The following is a 23,801-nucleotide window of genomic DNA, read 5'->3' as shown; positions in this document are numbered from 1 at the left end:
TAAAGGTCAGACACGCATTGCAGTCCCTGATACCACCTGACATGAATCCGGAGGAGTCTTCTCTGTTGGAGGATCGGCTCCTGATAGATCACCTTAAAAAAAAGGCAATGTCGCAAACATACAAGAAAATAGTTAATAACAGGCCTGACTCCACAGGGACCCAAAAGACGAAATGGGAGCGAGAAGTGGGAGAAATTGACGAGGCTGATTGGAGGGAGGCACTGGCTTCACCTAAGGAGGCCGCTATCCCATCAAGGCTCAGGCTGGTACAATTAAAAATCCTACATCGTACATACTATACTAGGATGCTACTACATACCATAGGAAAGGAAGACACACCGCTTTGTCTTAGACGGTGCGGTGAGACGGGGACATTTTTCCACACCATTTGAAGTTGTCCTATCATTGTGGAATACTGGATGGCAGTGATGAGGACTCTCTCTCAGGTCACACGAATTACTATATTGCCAAACCCGAGGTGCTGCCTACTAAATATATGGGAACCAACAGACTTAAACAATTTACCAGAATTGTCCAGGACTGGGTAACACTCGGTATGACAGTAGCAAAACGGAACGTTGCACAGCCCTGGGGGTCTAGGGTTAACCCCACTCTCACTCAGTGGTGCAAGGATATGGACCTGGCGATGATCGCGGAAAGATCAGAATATATACAACGAGGTTGTCCGAGAAAGTGGGAGAAAGTCTCGGGAGGCTGGAATACTTACCGAGGTGGCATATGTGAACCTCTGCCCCCGAGGACTCTGACTTTGAGGAAAGTGTTTGAGCGATGTCATTTGAGCGACCTACTACTCATTCTAAAACCATATTCATGAGTGGGGGAGGGGGACAAGGGACAGATATGAGAGACGAGTTTTATGAAGGATGTACAAATAGTTGCTTGGACGAGATGGAATTGTTTTTGCATGCCATGCTAATTCTGATATCATTGACTTGCTCTACGAAATGTATCAATAAAAATTGTTTAAATAAAAAAAATCCAGCGGTATGTTGGTATATTAATATTTCAATGTGTATGCTTTCAAAAAAAGACTATTAAAAATCAATCATCAACTAAATAGAGTAGGTCTTTTCAAACAGTAATAATTTGAACTAACTTTATTTGTATCCCTCTGGAAGGACACTGCCAGGAGTATCTTAGCTCATATCTCTGCCTGTTTTTTTATATTCTGTGCTTAATGCCGTGGACCTTGCATGATGGCACAGTTTATTAGTGATGGGATTATTCTTATCCTGGCCAATGAAATCAAACACTGTTGGCATATGTTCATGTTACAATACTGTTCGTCAGAAGGTTAGTACCTCCATTGCTCATATAAAGCATCTGTTGTAAGAAAGACTGACAAGCTGAACCTATGTACTTATATAATGTGTTGATCATTAATAAAGGATGGTTCGCATTGGTTCCACTCCGACATCCTGGAATCTTTTACAGAAAGCTATTTTCAGGCTTCAGCCCAATTTATAAATTTCAGACATTTCATTCAAGCCATCCACGGCTGTGTTAATCTTCACTAGTAGCATCGCTTCTCTTCTGGAAAGCTTTTCTTCAATGTCACCCCCTCTGGGGTCCTGATCCACTTTTGAGATGACGGTCCATCTGAGATCTTTTTCTGTATGGTTCTGTTGCCTCCAGTGATTTACTAATGGTGCTGTCTGGATGTTCTTTTTAATTCTCGATTTGTGTTGTGTGATTCTTGTTCTTATTTCTTGGTTCGTTTTGCCAATATTCAACATATTACACAGGCATTTTATCCCATACACTACGTTGCGTGATTTGCAATTAGTGAAAGCCCCGTGTTTCCAATGTATTGTGTTGTGTTTGAATAGAACTCCTTCTTCCATCGTGTCACAGCAGATGCAAATGACACATTTGTGTTGTCCTTGTATCGGCGGTAAACCTACAAATGATCTTACTGTAACCTGATTTTTTTGAGGCAGAGCTGCACGCACTAGTTGGTTCGCAATACTACGATCTTTTTTTAAAGTAAACAGCGGCTTGTTTTGTAATGTATCATCCAGATGTTTTACAAGATGCCAATTCTGGCTAATTATTCTCTTCAGACGGTTTGAATTTGGGCAGTAGGTGGATACACAGACAATCCTCTCAGATGGCACTTTTTTCTTTTTTTCTAGAAGAACTTCTCTAGGGGTCCACCATGCTCGCTTCATCGCCCTTTTGAGCAGTTTTTTAGGGTACCCTTGATCTTTCAGATTTTCTGTTAATTTTGTTGCAAGAAGAATATATTTGTCTTTATAATGACAATTCCTTCTTATTCAAAGATATTGCCCATAGGGCAAATTTTCTTTTAAATTCCTTGGGTGATTACTCCAAAAATGCAGGGCTTTGTTCCGATCTGTTTGTTTTTTTAACAACTTTGTGACCAAGCCTCCTTCTGACAGATAGACCACTACATCTAGAAATGGCATTTTGGTTTTAGAATAATTTATACTGAACTTACTTTCCTGTGTCTGATGATTAAGCCATTCATGAAATGTGATCAAGTCTTCATCGTTTCTGGTCCAAACCATGAAAACATTGTCTATATAATGACTCCAATTTGTGATGGATTTTAAAAAGGGGTTGTTATGATAGATAAACCTGTCCTCATATTTCGCCATGAACAACACGGCTAGCTCTGGGGCGAATGGACACCCCATTGCGACTCACCTGACTTGGTAGAAGAAATCGCCGTTGAAGTTGAAATTGTTTTTTTCAGGGCAAACCTGGCCAGTTCCATGATAAAATCTGTTGGTACTTGTATGGGCCTTTCTCTAGTTTCAAGGTATGATGCAATCACCTCTAGCCCTTCCTCTTGGGGGATCTGGGTATATAATGATACCACATCTAATGTCACAAGATAGTGTGTATTTTCTTCAAACTCAATTGTTGTCAATTTATTGATAAAATCTGTGGTGTCCCTTAGAAGAGATTTAACGTGTGGCATGAATGGTTTTAAGTAGAAATCTACGAATCTTGAAATTAGTTCCATAAGTGACTCACACCCGGAGACTATAGGTCTTCCGGGTGGTGATGTTTCGTTCTTGTGCACTTTCGGAAGCACATAGAACAAAGGGATCCTTGGATTCTTTATTTTTTAAATATTCGTATTCCTTTTTTACCCATGAATCCTTGGGTGTGTCCTTTTTCCAAGATTGAGTTAAGTTGGCTTTTTAGTTCTGGTGTAGCGTCCTTGTTGATTTTTCTATAGCATTCGCTATCACTCAGTTGTCTCATCCCTTCTGAGGTGTAATCCATAACGTCCCAAACAACAATGGAACCGCCTTTGTCGGCCTGTTTCATTATAACAGAGACATCGGGGCATATTATCAAGGGATTAATCTCCGCTTTTTTGGCTTTAAAAGCCAAGGAAGCAGATATAAAATTATCTCCCTATTACCTAGCTGTCGCTAACACCAGTTAGCGACAGCTAGTAGGAGATAGCGACCATCTTGGGCCCCGCTTTGCATATCAGAGAAATTTATGACTAATGACATGCAAAGTGGGCGTGCCAAGATGTTAGTGACTGGAAACAGTCGCTAACATCGCTATCTCCTATTACCAACTTTTGGAGATATTCGCGCTAAGCGCGAATATCTCCAAAAGCTAACACCTGCCCTGAGCAGTTCTTAGCCATGTTATCTAATGGGAGGTGGATAACATGGCTAAGAGCATTTGCTCGGTAATGCATGAATATCGCTGACTTTTAAGCGATATTCATGCAGTTCGGACGATTTTTATCGCTTAGGAGATAAACCTTGATAATATCAAGGCTCCTAAGCGATAAAAATCGTCGCTACACGGCGATAAAATTATTGGTGCTAAACCAACCTAGCGATAATTATCGCTAGTTGTTGGTAATATGCCCCATCTTTCTTAAGATTATTCAGGGCTTCCATTTCGGTTTTAGATATATTAAATTGAACCCATCTTATTTGTTTTTCCATTTCTGTTATTACCGATAGAATGGTTTTTTTTAAAGTTAGAATCTCCTTTGACTCTTTATTTGACAGTGGACAAAAAGCTGATTTTTTTCTAAGACCTGTAATCTCCATGGTTTGATTGAAAGGATTGTCCGCAAAGTATGTCTTTAGTCTTATTTTTCCACATATTTCAATCGCCTCTGTTTTAAGTCTTTCAAAATCTGTATTTTTTGAGGGGACAATCAATAGTTCTTTTTCCAGTAAACTTCTTTCTTCCTTTGTTAATGTCTTTTTTGACAAATGATATTTTGGTGACACTGTCAGTTTTTGTAAGTCTGGCGACGAGTAAACATTTCCCATGGTTGTTGATTGTATCTTGAACGGCCCGCATCCTTTGATTGCCTCTCCCTTAAAAAGGCACTTATTGTTGTTGCTGAAAAGACCCTCTTCTATTCGTATTTCTCCGTGTATCAACAATCTCACCTTTGCTGCCACTCGAGGAGGATGAGGTGTCAGAAAATGTTATAAAATTATTTGAGGATCTCCCTTGGAATTCTTGAAGATGTCTACGTGATTCCGGTCTAGAGTAGAAATCCGACTGTAAATATGGATAAACGTTTTCAAAGGTGAAATTCTTTTTAGCCTTTTTCGAATTGATTCCCTTTTTGGTTAATCGTATAGTCTTTAAATTCTGATAGCTCTTTATCAAATTTTTCAAGTAAGGCTTTTGAGTCAATTATCAGTTGATTTGTTTTAATCTCGGATTCCAAAATCTCTATTTCCTCTAGTTGCTGTTTAGATAACCTCAGTGCAGTCTTTACTTTAAGGACCATTAGGTCTCTTCTGCATTTGGTCTCTATAAAGCTGTAGCCGTTTTTGTAAATTGAGTTCTCTGTAAATATCACTGGGACGTTTTTTATTTGTAAGCCTCCTGGTATTGTACCTGCCCTCAGATGTTGTAACAAAAAATGACCATGAAGATCCATTCTTATTTGTTTTTTCTTTAGTCTTAATAATTTGTCTGTCTCGTTTAGATTTTTTGCCAAGGCACTCAAAGAGGCCGAAGCAAAGAGAGAGGGGGCATCCAGAAGTTGTATGTGTTCCTCGCTGTATGCAAAAGTTTGTTTTTCTATCATTCCCAAACAAACACCCTAAACAAAATCCCGTTTTTTCCAACTACTTTTTCTTTTTGCAGGACAAAACAACCTCACCAGAACTCAATTCTACACACTTCCACTAGTTGCTGAGCAACCACGCAGATAACTATCTGCAACTTAAGCTAATACCTCCACTGGGTTTGGACTCTCAGCAGTAAGGCCAAGCCGACTGCCAGTACTGCTACATCACTTATACTCTCATTTGTGGGAAACCATATTGAAAATCCAACAATATGTACCTTGGGCTTCTTTTTCTGCCTAGAATTAATCTTTTTATTTTTATTTTATTTTTGACATAACGAAATTAAACTTTTTTCAAAAATATCATCACAGTATTCACATTGTACCTCGCGACAAAATCTTATTTCATACAAAATTCTAATATTCTACACTCTAAATTTCCATACTCACTTCATGCTCTCTTTTTCTTTCATTCAGCATTCAACACACACACACACATCCTATAAATTACAATTTTCTAAACAAAACTTTTTAGTTATTATTTAAAACACCAGCCATGGTACATGATTTAACAACACATGGATTAAACAATGCAAACATTCACCACCAGTCACAAGGATCTGGGTTTAATCCATAGTTTTTTTGCTCACCACACCCAGTTTGGACCCAGCCATATTCAAATCAGTCTTGACCCTGTTCCAAATGGGAACAGTCCAGCCTGAACTGAAAGCCAGTTGGAGAGCACAGGGCCAGCTAACCTATATGATTCCAATCTCTGAAGGTGTCCTTCATAGCTGCGTCCTGGCCTCAACATTGTTCTTGTTGTATTTAATATGATATTGTGTACTTCCTATTCCAGACACATAATGACGCCCCACACTTGCTAATGTGAAAACTTTCATCCTCTTCCTTTTGGATGATACTTTGTTGATCTCCAAGACCCCTAGTGGGATCCAAAAACTCCTGACTGGCTTTAACGAGTTCTGTCATACTTAAGGTATGGAGATCAACTCTGTAAAACCTAAACCTGGGCGTAGTGTACGTAGTGGTGCTACGCAGAGCGCCACAGAGTTCAAAACAAAGTCTGCACACTCTGCGTAGCTCCGCTATACACCACCATCCTCCCACATGCCCTATTACAAATGATGTAAAAACACAAAAAAACGATTTAAAGAGTAATAAAATGCATTACCTTAGCTGCGGCATCCCCGGGCTGCCCTCTTCCTCCATCGCGACTTCTTCCTCAAAACTGCGCATGCGCATAGGCATGAAAACAGGGAGGAGGAGACCATGACAGGGAGAGGGCAGGCCGGAGATGCCAGAGCAGGTAAGTGATTATTTCCCATTATATTAATTAGCCAGGAGCAGAGTTCCACTGAGGTTTTTTTTCACCTCCGTGGAACTTGGAATAGTGGCACTCGGCCAACTCCGCCCACCCTTAGAAATATTGTATTTACATATAAATATCTAATTTTAATGTGAATATTGTTCATTTTAGCTATCTAATATGTATTTTAATGTTTCTTGTGTATATTTTTATGGGGTCAGCAGACAAAATATAGGCATTTTGACTTGTATGGGGCTTCCGAGTAGGGAGAGAAGGGTGCTGTGGCCATGGGATAACAATTCTTGTGAGATCTAGTAAAGATTTCAGTAACTTAAATTTGAGTTCTTCCCCCAGCAGTTATGATACTGAGCAAACAGACTTGACATAAGAAAATGTGTAAAGTGTTTAGAAGTACCCAAACAGTATAAATGTTGAAAACACAATACAATAAAAACCCCACTCCAATTTATAAACAATAATGATAATAATGAGCAAAATGACAAAAATCCAATAAAGGGAAACAGAAATATTAATTTTTAAATTTTTAATAAAAAAAAACATAAATTTCAGGAGAAGTATACTCTGACACCAGGCAAGAGTTCCTGGACCTCAGGAATATGACATGGGGTAAGGAATCACTCTAACAGAAGTCATGAGCAGGATCCAGTTCAGTCCAGTTAGAACTGGTCAGCTTAATGGAGGTCGGTCAACTGAACCTTGGAGTCCACCTCTTAGTTCTCAGTAAAAGTGTGAACATGTCCATCCTTTAGGGTTCTTCTCACAAGCCCCAACAGCAGGTATAGTCCTTCTTCTGTGATCCACAGTTCCAGCAGCATTCTGAAGAAGGTATACAAGGGTATCACATGTGTGCCCAGCACTAGCGTTTGGGTGGGAGTGACCCCTATCGCTTCCTTAACCAGCAGGGAAAAGGTTCTGTGCAGGTAACTAAGCTTGGGCGTAGTTTGTGAAGCAGCGATACGCGTAGCTATGCTAAGTGCACTTCGCACTACTCGAGCTATGCATTGCTACGCAAACTGCATAGTGCACAGTGCAAAATGCTGTTCGCTCTGATTGCACAGTGCCGGTGCTTGTCCGCACTGTGCAATCAGTGCAAACTGCATCTTGCACAGTGCAAGCAGTCGTTTTCTGCCGCTAGACTCGAGCGGCAGCTTTCTCAATGCGGACTGGTAGTTTCTCATAGCGAGCGGTCCCGAGCACACACGACCTCTCGCAATTAGAAACCTGACCTCCCGCATTGAGAATCTCACCGGAAGGTTTGTTTTTGACGCTCGCGATCAGCAACTTAATGTTGCTTGCTCGCGGTTGCCAACTTGACGTTGAGGACTGCGAGCAAGTAAAAAATAATCGCTCCACTACGCTATGCTACGCGTGTTTGAACTGTGCTATGTGCAGTTCGCGTAGTGCGAAGTAGCGTAAACTTCGCAAACTACACGAGCATAGCGTAGTGCTTTGCCCAGGGTTACAGGTAACCCTACACACATTTGCAGCCGTTTCTGTGTGCCCTACTGCAAACAATCACACACTGTCCCTCTCAGCATAAAACCAAATTGGCAGAACCTTTCTTCCCATCTGCAAAGCTCCTGTACACACCCTAGAGGTTTGGCCATAGAAATTAGCAGACCGTCCCCTGCGGTAGCTCATAAATCAGTTCTGAAGACAGTTCCTCTCCCACTAGTATTGGTGCCAGCAGGCAGAAAGGCAATAGAGGGTAGGCTCAGGTGTTAAACACATCTGCCTGGGACAGGGCAGGCCCCTTTGAAGATACATAAGTTCCTGGGCACTGCCCAAATAGTTAGAGGAACAGGGTGTGTCCCTATCCACAGGCCCTCCGAGGCAATTCACACCTCATCTAGCAGCTATTCAGCTCCTGCCGAGAGTTGGAAGCTCATGCAAATGGACTTCTAGAGGCTTTAGGTAGGTAAATGGTGACTTTTTAAAAGTACATTTGGTAAAATATTGTTTGCAAATCCGACTTTACTAATTCATTGCTTTGTAATAAATATTTTGAAAAAAGTCCAAGAATAACCTTTTTATCTGGTTCTTAGGCATAGATAACATTATTTAATTTCAACAGTAGCTCCCTACGGAGCAGCTAATCCTGCTACAGTAAAAAATGCTTTTTAGGCCTTTTCACTCAAAAGACATGTTTAAAATTACATTTTTGCATGTTCTACTTTTAAATGCCATGCACCATGCCTTAATGGCACTCATGACTAAAATAGGGATGTCTTATTAATAGATAAAAGGTGGGTTAAGGCATTTCAAAAGGGGTTATTTTGACGAGTCCTGCAAAGCCACGCTACTGGTGGCAAGTTTGTAGTCAAGTTTTTCATTGTCACTTCAGTGGTGCCACAAAATGTGCTGCAGTCTGCTAGTGACATTTAACTAACAGTCCCTAAGTAAATGGTGTACCATATACTAGGGACTTACAGGTAAGTTGAAGATTTCAATAAGGAGTATAGCATTTTCACATATTTGTAGGCATTAGAGCACATCTACTGGGACCACACTAGGAGAGTCTCTGTGCACAGAGTAAATAAACTGTAGTATCAGTCAATTTAAAATGGGGGTGATCATGCAAAAAGAGGTATTTTCTGACATTGCTGATTGAGGGCTTGTTGTCCAGTAAGTACCAGTGTTTCCTAAGAATTTTCCTTATGTATTGGTGTCCATTGTAAAGGTTATTGATGAATCTGTTTCTTCATAGTGTGATGTTTCTTTGTCTCTCTAAGTAGTTTGGGGAGGTCCACAGTGGCTAGTATGTTGGATGTTTCTCTGAGAAGAATTGCGTGAAAGCCTTGGTTGATGAGTCAGTGGCTAACTTCCTGTGCTTTTCCCCACAACCTGTCCTGACCACAATTATCTGAATACTGTATTGAATTTGCAGCTGTACCTTTCCTGTGAAGTCTAGTTTTAATTTTATTATTCTATATGCTAATTGTTAGAGCCGGAAAACACTGGTTGACTAGATATGGTGAGAGGGATCGATATGTCCCACCTGTATTTGTTCATGTGGCTAATGTATTCCAAATATGTTTGGTTGGGGCCTTGACATGCCAAGATAATGTCAATGACATACTATCCCCAAAAATGACATCTATGTTGAGATGTTGGAAATGCTCATCCCATAGTCACAAGTTCTTGAATTCACTCAAGAGGAAAACTGCAGTGCAAATTGGGCACCCATCACAGTCCCTTGTTTTTGGAGATAACATTATTGGTGAGGCATTAATGTAGAATGCCCCATATCATTCTATTACAATCCCAATAGTGGACTGATTTTGTTGAAAGTTCTTTTCAGACTGATTCAATTCAGTCTTCATCACTGAAAGATGTGTACAAACATATAGCATTAATTGTAGGGAGGATGTAGCCAGCCTACCAGGTTAAGGTGGTCCAGATGAAGGATCATTATATTTACTCCATGTCAGCTTTTAAAAAAAAAAGTTTTTTAGTTTTACATATACATTGAAACAGAAGGGAAAACAAAAAAGGAACTAACATTTTGGGGCATTGATGTGTAATTGTACAAAGTTATATCCATGCCTTTCAGAGCGTTTCCAAAAGCAGTTATTAAAAATGTCATTTATTTTATTTATTTTATTTACCTAAGTTTTATATAGCGCTGGCTAAACCCGTAGGTATCAGAGCGCTTTACATGAGGAGAGTTACCTAGGTTACAAGTTACACATTGTTACAGAAGGTACATCAATTACAAGTTACATCCGTTGGTTCAAGGCGTGTATAGGGTATAGGGTAAGGGGGTAATGTAAAAGGGCGATGGGGAGGGAGATTAAGTGGGGAATTGGCACAGGGAAAACAAAGCACGCAGAGGGAGAGAGAGATTCAGGGGAGAGAGGAAAGGAATGGGGGAGGCAAGCAAAGAATGAAGGAGGGAAGAGGTGAGGGGTAGGAGACACAGTGAGGAGACGAGGAAGTAACTGTGTCTGATTTCCGGCTGGGTGGAGATGGCTCCCCATGGTAAAGGGATCATTCCCAGTCTTCTATTTGGTGTAATTCCCTTGTTGCGGTGGACTCTCTGAGGGGTCGCTGAGACTCCAGGGCATAGATGCTGGATCCCTCCCCATCAAGGGGAAAGGAGTGCTTTGGTCATAGGCACACTTATAAGAATGAAGGAGGGAGGAGGAGGGGGAGGGGGTAGAAAACCCAGCAAAAACACAGTGTCCAATGTCTGGCAGGGTAGGAGATGGATCCCAGTGGTAAGGCGATCACTCCCAGTCCTTCACTATGTGAGACTCCCTTGTCACTGTGGACTCTCTCAGAAGGGTCTCAGACTCCAGGGCAAAAATGCTGGATCCATCCCCAACAAGGTGAGTAAGAGTGCTTTGGACAAGGGCATACTAGAAGGGGCCATTGCAGGGAGTCAGGTTGGTAGGGTTACATAGGTTACAAGTTACACATTGTTACATAAGGTACGTCAATTACGCGTTACAGCCATTGGTTCAAGGGTGTAGAAGGGGGAAAGAGATTCGGGGGAGATAGGAAAGGGATAGGGGAAGCACGCAAAGACTAAAGGAGGGAAGAGGTGGGGGAGGGGGTAGGAGACACAGCGAGGAGACGAGGAAATCAAGGTTAGACACGGAGGTATCAGAGCGCTTTAGATGAGTATTAAGATGTGTTACAGCGTTACATAAATTACAGTTACATTACAGTATATCCATTTCTAGTGCGTTCAATAAACATAGAAAAACAAGATGAGGAATAAAACAATGTCTGATGTCCAGCTGGCCCCTCTGGATGACTAGCTTCCACTGTGCCCTTCTCTTAGTACCTGTACCACAGTACAAACAGGGTGCTGGGCTCAGGTGTAGCCTTTGCTAGGTGCCCAGTACCCATGCCTTCAGTACCATAAGGTACGATGTTCAACAAGTAGTTCATGTCTTCGAATTTACAAAAAAATCACAATGGGAATTGCAACGTTCGACCCTCAGTAATGTTGCACCCATGCGCCCACCCCAAGGAGCATTTTTCACAAAGCATTCCAAAAGAAACTTGTATGTACACATTTTGTTTATGTAAAGATTTGTGTAGGTCAGATAATGTGACCGAACATATATGTGACACAAAAATGCTTTTTCTGTGGACTACTAATCTAAAACTATTAGCTGGTAGGGGACATCAAAGAATCTGAAATAGATGTGCTGCCAAGTCTGGTTTTGTCTCTAGTCTTGAACTTCTAGAAGCCACCTTCTGCCCCGAGATGGGAACTCACTTTAATATTGTTTTCCATATGTGACCAGTAGACTGCAGTACTGCATTTGGCATTATTTAGTACATTTTAGTACTTGGGCTGCTTGCTTTGCTGCTTGTTTACTGCATGCTACTTATAAATAAACTATATGTCCGACCATTGTAGGTGCTTTACCAGAGCCAAATGGTTAATAAACCTTAACCTCGCAATTTAAATGACATATATAAAATGTTAAGGAAATAATATTGATAGAATCAATGTCAATGTTTACAATGATACATTCGCAAATATCAACGAAAATACATCACTATTATCAAATCCATCATGAGCTCTCCACCAACCCTGACTCAGAATTAGGTCATCAGACAGACTCTTTTTTATTATTTTATTTTTTTATTATTTTTATTGGTATTTCTAGTACATTACAGGACGTCCTGCGGCCAAACATGAGGAAGTCACACCTCTTACAACATCACTGCATTACAACACTCCACATCTAACAGGGTACATTACATGTTAAACCAGTACACATTACATCATGAGTAGATTATTGCTGTTCGTCTAATCCAGTTAAATAGTCAATTAAATAATGCCAGTAGTCTTTTGATCGCGATCTTAGTGGTAATTCTTCCTCAAACAGTTTCAAATTGTCTTTGCAATACACCATATCTTGGATCCACTGCTTGGTCTGTGGTGCCATTTCACCTCCCCACCAGATCTCTATTCTCTGTTTGGCCATAAGGAGGGCTATTACGCAAAACTTACGTTTGCGTGCTCTCACATCCGGCAACAGGCCCAGTAAACATGTGCGAATGCTACAATCAATCTGGATGTCCACCATCTTGCCCAGTACATCAGTCACTGACAACCAAAAATTCCCTACCCCCCACAATACCATGCCATATGTATAAAATCAGCGTCTTTTGTCCCACACATTTGACATCTAGAGTCTGCCCTCAGGCCATTTAGGTGAGTGATACGTGTGATGTAAATATTTAATGTGTAGCAAACGTAGATTCCCATTTGGGGTCAGTAGCTCCGTGATCGTGCCCGTTGTGGACCACTCTTCTTCAGTGAGTGGGGTGTCCAAACAGCTATCCCATTTCTGTATCACCTTGTGCGCTGTGATACCCATTTCGGCCTGTAGTGATACATAGAGCTTGGACACCAGGTGTCTGGGGTCAGGTGTTGTGAGCAGTAATTGTAGGGTCAGTAGTACGTGTGGTTCTGCTGGGTAAGTCGGGTAAAGTGCTTTAATTGCCCTGTGTAGTCTATAGAACGTGAATTTGAAAAGCATTGATTAGTTTTGAACGTAGGTGAGGTCCTCTAAAGTTTTGACCACTCCTTCCTGGTATAAGTCCCCCATAGTGTCCATGCCCACCTGTTTAAGTAGTTCCATCCCCACCTTCTCCCTTGTAACCAACACCCTCTTCAATGGCAACATGTGTAAAAAATGGGACCTTGTGGTACCAGAAATGAGCATATTGGGCCTGAGCACACAGATGATAGAGTAGGAAATCAGGAACCCTGAAACCCCCCCTCACAAACAATAAAGTCAGCGTTTGGAGGTCAATCCTAGCAGTTTTACCCGCCCAGATTAGTTTTAGCGTCATGGATTTAATTGTTCGAAATACTGCCATTGGGGGCTTTATCGGTATGTTATTAAATAATGTAGGTTTGGGAGTACCACCATCTTCACGATCGCTATTCTATCCGCCATTGACAGTGGTAGTTGTATCCATCTGTCGATTTTCTGTTCCAACCTCCCGATCACTCCACTATAATTCGAGCGGATCACTACTTCGGGGTCCCTATGAAACCACACCCCTAAGTATCTAACTGGATCTTCTTGCCAGTCCAAGGGGTATTCCGTTTGAAATGGGAGAGTGCTGTCGGTGAGCGGGATAATTGTCGATTTAGCCCAATTTATGCGGAGCCCTGAGTGGTATTCAAATTTAACGTATTCACGCAATAATGGGTTCATATTGTCTTTCGGGTCCCGCACGTACAACAGCATATCGTCAGCATAAAGCGATATGTGGAGTGGTCTCTGGGGAAACTGCAATGCTGAGTAGTGGTGCCCCTGTCTTATCTTGCAAGCTATGGGTTCTAACGCTATGGAAAATAGCAGGGGGGTAGTGGGCATCCCTGCCTGGTGCCCCTTCCTATGGAAATTGGCTCTGAGACGTATTTGTTGACCCGAATTCGTGCTATGGGCACAGTGTATAGTAAGTTCACCCACTGAAGGAACATCTGCGGGAAACCCATCCTGCCCAAGATTGCGCGCAGATAGATCCAAGCTATGGTGTCGAAAGCTTTCGCGCGTCCAATAGAACCGCCGCGCCCTTGGTAGTGGGGGTTTAATAGTGGGAAAGGGCAAATAAGGTTCTGGTGTTATGGGACGTGGAACGGGTTGGGATAAATCCCGACTGATCGGGCAAAATCAGCCTGGTCATCAGTTGTTGTAGTCTAGTTGCTAAGAGTTTAGATAGTATTTTAGTGTCAATGTATATAAGAGACAGCGGTCTATAAGATTTGCATGTCTACGGGTCCATGTCCGGTTTCAAAAACGCTAGAATCATAGCCTCCCTTTGTGAGGGCGATAATATTCTTTTCTCGTGAGCATCAACCAGCATAGCTACAATATGTGGAGCCAGTAGGTCTACAAAGGCTTTATAAAACTCTCCCGTATACCCATCCGGTCCGGGTGCCTTTCCATTAGGTAGTGATTGTATTACTTTAGTGACCTCCTCCACTGTCACTGGCAGGGAGAGGTATTTCCTCTGCGCATCCGACAAGTAAGCTAGCGCCACATCATCACAGTATGTTTCTATTTCGGCCGCTGATGCCGTTGTGCCTGCTGTGTATAATTTCCCGTATGCACACATTAATGCCTCTAGTATTCCTTTCGCATCATGTTGTAACCTACTGGTGGCGGTCTCTGCGCACTTATTTTGGCTGCCGGTGTAGCACCCGGCCTCCCACTTTCACCATAGCTTCTCGCGACCCGTCTTTTATGGACGTAATGAAGCTCCTCATCCGCACACTTTTGATATTCGGATATCTCAGTTCTAATTTTGCCCAATATATCCGGATCCTGAGTCCTTTCATACTCCAGCTCCAGTTCTCGTATTTTTGCTTCACCTTTCGATAGTTGCTGCCGTAAGTCTTTCAAGATACCTGCATTGGTGCTGATGTATATACCCCTAATGGCGGCTTTGAAGGCTTCCCACAGTAACCCCGGGTCGTCTGTGGTGGGCGTATTTAACTCAAAATACTCTGCTATGGCTTTTCTGATTGTCTCTTTATAAAGCGGGTCCAGTAGGGCCCTCCCATTGAATCTCCAGCTAAAGGGAGGGGTATATAGTTGGGCAGTTCTAGAGTCAAAATCACCGGATTGTGGTCTGACTGTGTTCGGGGGAGGTGGGTTATATCTACCATCCACTGTAACACTTCAGGGGAACCCAGCCAATAATCTATTCTCGACCAGCTACCATGCGCCGCTGTCGTGTGTGTAGCTTCCAATTTGGTGGGGTGTTTTGTTCTCCAGAGGTCCACCAGTTGCTTGTCAAGCAAGATGTCATGTATTTTCTTTAATGCTTGTTTGTGTGTCTCCGCCGATGTGTGTGATCTATCAACTACGTCATTTAAAGCTACGTTGAAGTCCCCCCCCACACCACCGGGACTTCTGGGAGTTCATTTAGTTTCATCCAGATGGCATTGTAAAACGTGGGGTCATCAATGTTTGGTGCATATATATTCAGGAGGTTGATCCTTTGTCCTCTAAGGGTGCCTGTAATGGCCACATATCTTCCCTCGCTATCAGTGTGAACGCGTTCCGTTATGAAGTTCAACCCTTTCCTTAATAGTATCAGGACACCTCTCGAGTATGAAGAGTATGCAGCCCCATACGTCGCTTCTGCCCATCTGTTGCCTATCTGTGTCTGTGTATGAGGATCTATGTGCGTCTCCTGTAGGAAGGCTATGTCAGTATTTGCCTAATTTTCTTGGGGTTTTTGAGACCTCGCACATTCTAGGTTATTAGTCTCAGCTTATCCGACATTGGTTTCTCAACCATCTCCCCTCTTCAATCTTATGCTGCTCAATCAGTTACCACTGGTATCGTTAATATAACACATGCGCCATAATTGTTGTGACATGCACTCAACTATATTCCCTGCTCGAATTAAGGCAGTGCTTCTTAAATGCAGTATTTCGAACCAAACAGCCCCAACTCCCCCCCACCCACTTTAGCATCCCAATCATGCCAAAGACATTCCCCTCTATCAACAGTTAACTTGTCAAAACCATAGTAGGGGGTCACCCTATCGGGGGGTCCACCTGGGTCACACAAACTCATCCAACATAGTGGATGTGGCCAGGATAGTGGTATTCGGGCTAGTACACGCCATCTGTGTCTACCCCACATGAAGCACAGTGTGGTGCCGGCTTTGCCAATATCAATCGTCCACAGTCAATGTGTTCCGACATTTGTAGAGACAGTCAAGGCAAGGCCAGATGTGTATGTTCATGAAAATCCATCACAGTCTGTCCAGCCATTTTATTACCTCCGCCCCTCTATATCACACTAGTGCAATGTACATTTCCGTTACCTGGTATAGAAGAAATTGTGGAGACACTTTACCACATCTCGCCACCTCTTCTGGTCGATTCTGGCCGACTGGCGTCACCGGCCTAGCGCGCTCTGCCAATCATCCACTCTACATGTCATACGTTATACCAGGTAGAGCGGCGCCAAAGCGCCCAGCACACTCCCGCCTGCAGCAAATGTTGGGCCCACGCAATTTTCGCCACAGGGGGATGTCTGGTGTAAAGTCTTGTTGAATGATTCCTCCGTTTCATATCTGTGGTATAGTAGCAGGCGACCAACAATGTTCGCTACCTGTTGTTGTCGCAACTGGTGTGGTTCTATTTTGTTTGTCACATCTTCGCATCTCTAATCCGAGTCCTGATTCTGCTCCATTCTGCGTTGCTCGCGGCACCGCTGTCCTATTTGTTTGATGAATTCGTACGCCTCCTTTGGCGTTTAGCAAATCACCGTCTTTCCTTCCTTCGTTATCTTCAATCTGGCAGGGTAGAGCATTGCATACTCTACACCCATCTCTCTGAGTTTCTATTTCACCGGTGTAAATTCTCTACGAGCCATTTGGACGTTAATTGTAAAGTCGGGGTAAAATTGCAGTTTTCTACCTTGATGTTCGATCGTCTGCTTCTCCCTCGCCATTTTCAGAATGCATCTCTGTCTCTGTAGTTCAGAAGACGTGCAACTATCGGCCACGGGGGAGCCCCCAGTTTTGGTCTTGGTGCTAGGGTTCTGTGGGCGCGTTCCACAATAAATACTGATGACAAGTGTTCGGTCCCGAAGATGTTTTTCAGCAGGTCTTCCATGGAGTGTTCCATTTTGCCGGTGTTGGTCGTTTCTGGAACGCCCGCGATTTGGACATTGTTGCGTCGGGACCGCGCTTCCAACTCCTCGGATTTGTTTTTAATGACTTCTAGCACTTTGTCCATTTCCGAGCATTTCTGCGTGGTAGTGTGGGATTCGTCCTCCACCGCCGACAGTCGAGTTTCTGCCTCCTCAAGTCTTTCGCCATGTTTGTCCAATTTTTTGGCCATGTTATCGACTCTCTGCGTGATGGAATCTAATTTCCCGTGGACGTCCTGCAGACTTTTTTTGATAGCTTTTAACGTTTTCTCCATTACATTGTTTGGCTCGATGGCAGTATCCGGTTCAGTGTCCAAAGGAACATTGGAACCTTTCGCTGTCTTCCTGGTGTCAAAGGCCAGCTTAGATTGGACTTTCTCCGGCTTGCCCATAGTTTCTTCCCCACAGGATCTCAAGGTGCGCGATATTGTGCTTGCCAGTCTATGGTCACTGTCAACTGGGGTCCGCCTCCACTCCATTTGTCCAATGTGCTTTGACTGTCGCGGGCGTCTTTCCACTCAGGATGTGATCGTTACTGCTAGTCAATGCTTCCTGGGAGTTCGGTGTTTCCAGCCCACGATGGGGTTGTAGTAGGCCGGCACCTGCACCTGTATGATTGCACTTCGACACTCGTTCGTGTTGCAGCTGGCAGGATCTCGCCTTCACGCCGCCTAGTCCCTGTTATGTCTTGGCCTCCCCGATGTTGCCGTCTCGTACTTGCCAGTTAGGGCGGTATGATGTCTGCACCACTCTCCCGGTTGTAGGCTCCGTGCTATGTGCGCTCGTGTTTTCTCCCAGCGCCTCCCCATAGTAGTGTCCCCGATAAGTGCACGGTGTATCCCAGAACACTTGTTGGATAGAGCGATGTCAGTGCAGTCTCGTGTGTTAGTTTGATAGTGGCATAGGCTCACCACCGCCTCTTACCGCTATTTCCGGACAGCGACTCCCTGCCGGCAGTCCTGAGTTCCATTTTTGTCTTCGCGCTCTAGCTCCCTATGGACGCCACCATCTTGTGAGCCGGGACAGTGTACCCTCAATTTGAGCGTTATTACGGAGGTGTTCGCGTTGCTGTGTAGTATCAGGGTATGGACTAGGTCGCCTCGTGTATCCTATCTTGTGGGGCTCGGAGCCGTGTCAATTTGGGAGCTCCGCGTCAGGGCTGGGGGCACTTCGCGCTGCCGTCCCCAATCGCCGCCATCTTACACCCCGTACGGTAATAGACCACGATGTCTGGGACCATCCACTTTGTCTGCCTTACACTGCTAGTAAGTCCATCCAGCCCCTGTTGCGCGCCAATCATATCCTCCGCAACTGCACCGGGAGCCACTCTGCTATCCTACCGCCCATATGCTGCATCTGCCGTGACACGTAGTGTGTTCGCTTTACGGGTCCGCCATCTTGGTCCGAGTCGTACGCTAGCACCGCAGATCTCCGGGGCAGTTTCCTGGTCATTTGGCTTTCGTCCACTCAATCTCGCCTCATCGCGTTGTTCCTGGCATGTTCCGACTTCTATATTTGCCGTTAATGTTTCTAGAGGCACTCGCCTTGCGCTAGTAATTGCCGATGTTACATCCTGGCCGGCGGAGCTGTCTCAATAGGCAGCCATTCCACTGTGTGCCCTCTAGCGCCCCCCCAGGTCATCAGGCAGACTCTACGAACTAGGCCTGAGGTTACTGATTGACAGGTCACAGATAAGGTGGCACACAACCGGCAGACAAACACGTGAAAAGGAAACTCAGGTCCATCCCCCACATAAACGCAGTGATACCATAATGGTCAAGGGAGATTGGCTCCAATAAACCACATATGGCTAGAGGGGTGCATGCATTTCCCAAAACAACATAAAGTCAGTTGTCACATGAAGTTGGGAAGACACAGCCATTCGGGACACAGCACACACATTACACACAGTGATCACGCATCCCTTATTGCAGACTTCTGGACACATAACACACTGGCCACATTGTGTCCACGCAAGGTCGAGGCCCACTTGCATTTGTCATCAGGGGCCCTATTTATGACTCCACCAACAACGCCCGCATTTTTTGCCAAAAACAGTATCTATGAAAGAACTTTATGATACCCAAAGAAGTGAATAAAACCCTGTTCAGATTGATTGTACTTTGAGACTGTCCTCAGCCCTGCTTCTGTACCTGTGCTCCTGGCCGAAGTGTTTAATTAAACCAAATGTTCCTGTTTTGATTTTTCAAGTAAATTCATATTCAAGCAACATATCCTTCCTTATTAGTAATGAGGCATAAACTCATACTCAGTCTTTTATTAGTAACAGAGCAAAGTATAATCTAAATCACATATTACATTGTCTCTGCAGTCTCTCTTATAGTTTCTTCATCTGTGGAGTGAGGTGCCATATATTTTTGATAAGGTGCCCAGATGTTTTCAGGATTTAGTTTTAGGTGACATTAATAAACCGTAGTTGTTTGATGTCAAACTGCACAAGGTGAAGCCCCGTCTCCATTCCTCGCACCATCACATCATGGTTATGCATCTTTTGCTCAGTAGAAGTGCTACAGCATCAAACTTCCTGACCAATATAAGTACACCTCTAAAATAGACCAGGAAGGCTGTTAACAGGTCTCGTTCAATGTTTATGGCTATAATTTGGCTGAGCTCTGCAAAAATCCACACCAATACATTTGTAAACCAGTACACTTAAAGTTGTCATGTATGGAGTCAGCTATTTATTCATAATATCTGGTACTCTCAGTGTTTTCTCTAAGGCCATATCAAAATAGTCTGGCTGGGGTATAGTAGTATCTTTGGACATACTTAAATTCTATTAGCTTGTGCCTACTATTTAGGGATATGTTCTCTATGACTGAGGTGCAGAACAACCATTGTTCAGCAGCGATATTGTGTTGCATATCTGTTTGCAATTCTTCGTGACACTTGGCATCCCCTGGGGCTTCAACACATCTCTCAAATGTGTATGATTGGGGAATAATGCACTTAGGACCAGTCTTTTGGATTAGATGCATCAGCATAATGAAAGAATCAGTCTTTTTGAGAGAGCTACTGACGATGCCCCTAAGAGTACAATCCATTATGTAATAAAGGCGCGAATCAAAAGGCAAATGAAATTTGTGTCCCGCTTAAGGAAGTGGCCTAAGGTCATTAATATATTGTCAGTAAACAAGTATCACTCAATGTGGCCATCTGAAGTTATTCCAGATTTTCTCCCAGTCCCTTTTCCAAGCAAAGAGGAAGCTGACTACACCAATCCACTCACATAATAGGAGTGTACATCAGTCTTTCCTAAAGCGGCTACCTCCAAGCATGCACTGTGGAGCCTATTGAATCAAATGTTTCTAGTGGATGAGCTAAACTTTGTGGCATCAAGGGATAGTGGCCTGCTGCATTCCTTTACAGGCACAGATGCAGGGGTGGGTGCTCCATTAAGGCGGAGGAGAGTCGCCCCACTAATTGTAATGCCCCAGAGATGAAAAATAAAATGCTAATACAGGCAATGTATTACCATTTTATTTTTCAATAACACCGTCCCGAATTGGGCATCAGGACGTGGGTGGTGAAGCCGCTGACTGACAGCAGTAGAAAAACGTCATGGGCAAGGCACTTATGTTTTAAGTGCGCATGTCCGTTTGGCTAGCTGTCTTGTGATGGCCAGCCTGACATGTGCACTTTAAACCTCTCTGCGTTGATACTGAGCAAAGGCCCTGGTACTCTTTGGAGAGAAACTTTCTTTTTAACAAAGACTTCATTCAGTACGAATAGCCTTTACAACGAAACTGGCACCACAACGGCGTCATTACTACGCCAGTCTTTATGCCGAGTAATTTAATCCAACAAATAGCACTTTAACGCATGTCACCATGATGCTGTGGATGGGGCGGTTTTAGGGCTAAAGGTGTGGGGATGGATTGCACCCTTTTGCTGGACTTAGGACTCAGAGCTGGAGCAGTTTTAGGGCTAAACAAGGTGAGGATGGGGCAGATTTAGGGATAAGAGTGTGGGGAAGGGTTGCATTCTGTTGTTGAATTTAGGGCTCAGTGCATGGGAAAGGACAGTTTTATATGTTTGTTTTAGTTAGGCCCAGGAAGAAAGGAAAGGGGGGGCCACTCGGCCCCCACGCATGTATGGCGGGGCGACCCGGCTTCCACCCTCCGCCCGTATCTTCGGTGGTGGGGAGTGCCCGCCCCTTCTTTCCGCATCTTGATGACGCGGCGGGGGATGCCTCCACCACCGACTGATGCCGGACCCACCGTTGACCCGGAAGCAGTAGAAGTGCTTCCGGGTCAAGGGGAGGGGCCCGGTGGGGGCGGGCCAGCGCGAGCTGGACAGCCCCATGACAAAGGGGGACTTTAAAAGGCCTGGGGAGCGCGGGAGGTGCCCTCTTGCACCCGCGCTCCCCAGGCTTGCTCCGTGCCCCCCGGCAAGGGGCAGAATAATTTTCCCACACACCAGCCCTTGAAGCAGAGGTTCATTTGAATGTCAGGTGGAATAACCGTTGAAAGTGCTTTAACATTGTGAATTATTGGGGTACATTTTCCTTAGTCCTTTTTTCCCTTTTACAGGCAGGATGAGGGGGAGGGGTACGAAGTGTGTGCAGTTTGAAGTAGGTGTACTTGGTTTTGTCCTTAGGCCTTTATTTTTTCCTTTCACAGGTTACTTATTTGTTGTATTCATTATGATGTATGGTCAGGGTACTTAGTTTTTGTCCTTAGGCCCTTTTTCCCTTGCACAGGTGACTTATTTGTCGTGTGCGGTTTGATGTTTGTTCAGGGTACTTGTTTTGTCCTCAGGCTGTTTTCCCCATTGACAGCTGACGTATTTGTCGTAATGTATTGTGATATTTGGTCAGAAACTTGGTTTTCTCCTTAGGCCTTTTTCCCTCTCACAGGTGACGTATTTGCGGTATTTATTTGAATGTTTGTTCAGGCATTTGCTTTCCTCCTTAGGCCTTTTTTCCCTTTCACAGGTGACTTATTCGTCGGATTTATTATGATATTTGGTCAGGCGGTAAGGTCATGATCGGTGAGCAGCAATTTAAGGTCCTTAGGGGGTGTCAGCATTCTTGAATAGGGTCGCCAGGGGGAGGGGCCAATGGTCTCTCCCAGAACTTCAGGGGCAGGATATCCGCTTGGTCGGAAGGGTGTGGGGGAGGGAGTCACGCTTTCCTCAGGCTGGTAGCCACCCTGCACATACACTATGATGTCATCAAATGGCGCGAGTGTAAGGGCCCTCCTGTTATGGTTAAATGGAGTTCACGGTGCGTACGAGGGTAACCAGGAGAGGTACGCACTCTCCTGGTAACCAGGCCCTTGTTGCGCATGCGCACTCGTACGTGAGTGCGCAGCTGGAAAAAGGATCTGACACCGGTTAGCGACCTTGCTGTAGGCCTCAGAATTTTTGAATGCAAAATTGATAAGTAGGATGTTAGATTTGGTTAGGAACACGCTGTATTAGACATTTGTTAAGGTTAGCCCTTCATACCTGTCTACCTTGCTGTAAATCTAATGTCAGAATTTTGCATTCAATAATTATGTAAATAATGTTTATTTTACCAATTTTTTATTTGTTTTTCATATTTTAATAAATACGGCCGGGGGGTCCCGAGACCCCCTGCCTTCCAAAGAAAACTCCTCGCATGACTGATTACTTTAGGGGTTGATGTGGTGGTGTACACGACAGGGAGGGGGTGGTCGGTAGTCCCAGACCATAAGGAGGCTGTTATACGTAGGCTTAAATATTCATGTTAGAGAAGTGAAGCACTCGGTTGTGTAGAGTGCGAATACAACAGCGCTTGTCTCAAGGCAAAGAGGGACTTGAGTGTTCAGTTAAAACAAGTGACCAAAGAAAGAGCTGAAAAGATCTAAGAAATGGGAAAATAAATACATTTTACACAGCCAAAAAACTATTAATTGGTAAAAAACAAAACGCATAGGCAGGGAGAAATAACAATATGCCGCCACAGCAGTACCTCAGGAGCAAAGAAGTCTGTTAAACGGCAATAATCTTACAAGTTGTTAAGAACAACATTTTCTTCGGGCGTCTCTGTCCCAACCGCATTTATAGGAATTTGGAGAAAATCTGGAGCAGTGAACGCGAAAACGACTTTAAAATCACCGCCAATCAACTAACTATCTCGAATCCCTCAAACCACCAATCCACTGAAACCCCATTCATACCGACTCACAGATCAACTTGTTTTGGCTTGACAATATTTGAAATACACATTTTCACTTGGTGTTCAAACGGCAATTGCTGAAAAGGTAGGTGTTACAATGCTGTTCGCTGTTACTGTTCTTTAGAGGATTTCCTATGTGGTGGAGTGATATTGATGTTTGATGTAGAAACTGGTGTGGTAAAGCCAGTGTTGTTGTTTCGCATTCGTTGTAAAAGCCTTTTTTGTAAAGGCTTTCATTGTTGCATCATACATCCCTCTTTGGAGCACTGAGAGAGCCTGCTACAATACATCCTGGTGCTGCTCGCATGCTGCATGAGAGCAGCGCATGGATTGGTTAGGGGAGTTGCCTGGAGAAGTGAAGGACATCGGATGGCGCATGGATGTGCCACAAGGTAAGCTTTTTTCTTTTTTTAATGTTTTGATATTCATGTTTTGAATGTATTTAATTGTTGACATGCATTACATTACAGTTTTAAAGTTAAGATAATGTAATGCATATCTGCAATTTTGTTGATGTAATTTGCCTGCATGCACTGTCACCCACCTCCCATTTGCCCACCCTACCAT

The 23,801-nt window shown here is 43.8% G+C and overlaps 1 protein-coding gene and 1 long non-coding RNA gene across 3 annotated transcripts in view; both read right to left on the bottom strand.

The window, feature by feature from the left end:
- Positions 1–23,801, bottom strand: part of TINAG (tubulointerstitial nephritis antigen) — a 1,388,447-nt gene that overhangs the window by 1,321,241 nt on the left and 43,405 nt on the right. The gene's annotated exons all lie outside the window — the stretch shown is intronic.
- LOC144762716 (uncharacterized) lies at positions 4,222–8,873 on the bottom strand. The gene is made up of 2 exons (XR_013596132.1): positions 6,255–8,873; positions 4,222–6,195 (listed from the first exon to the last, which is right to left on the bottom strand). It is a non-coding gene; the product is annotated as an uncharacterized LOC144762716 (long non-coding RNA).

This window comes from Lissotriton helveticus, chromosome 6 (assembly GCF_964261635.1).
Source record: "Lissotriton helveticus chromosome 6, aLisHel1.1, whole genome shotgun sequence".
In the NCBI taxonomy this organism is placed as follows: domain Eukaryota; kingdom Metazoa; phylum Chordata; class Amphibia; order Caudata; family Salamandridae; genus Lissotriton; species Lissotriton helveticus.
This window is presented reverse-complemented; position numbering and strand designations above follow the sequence as displayed.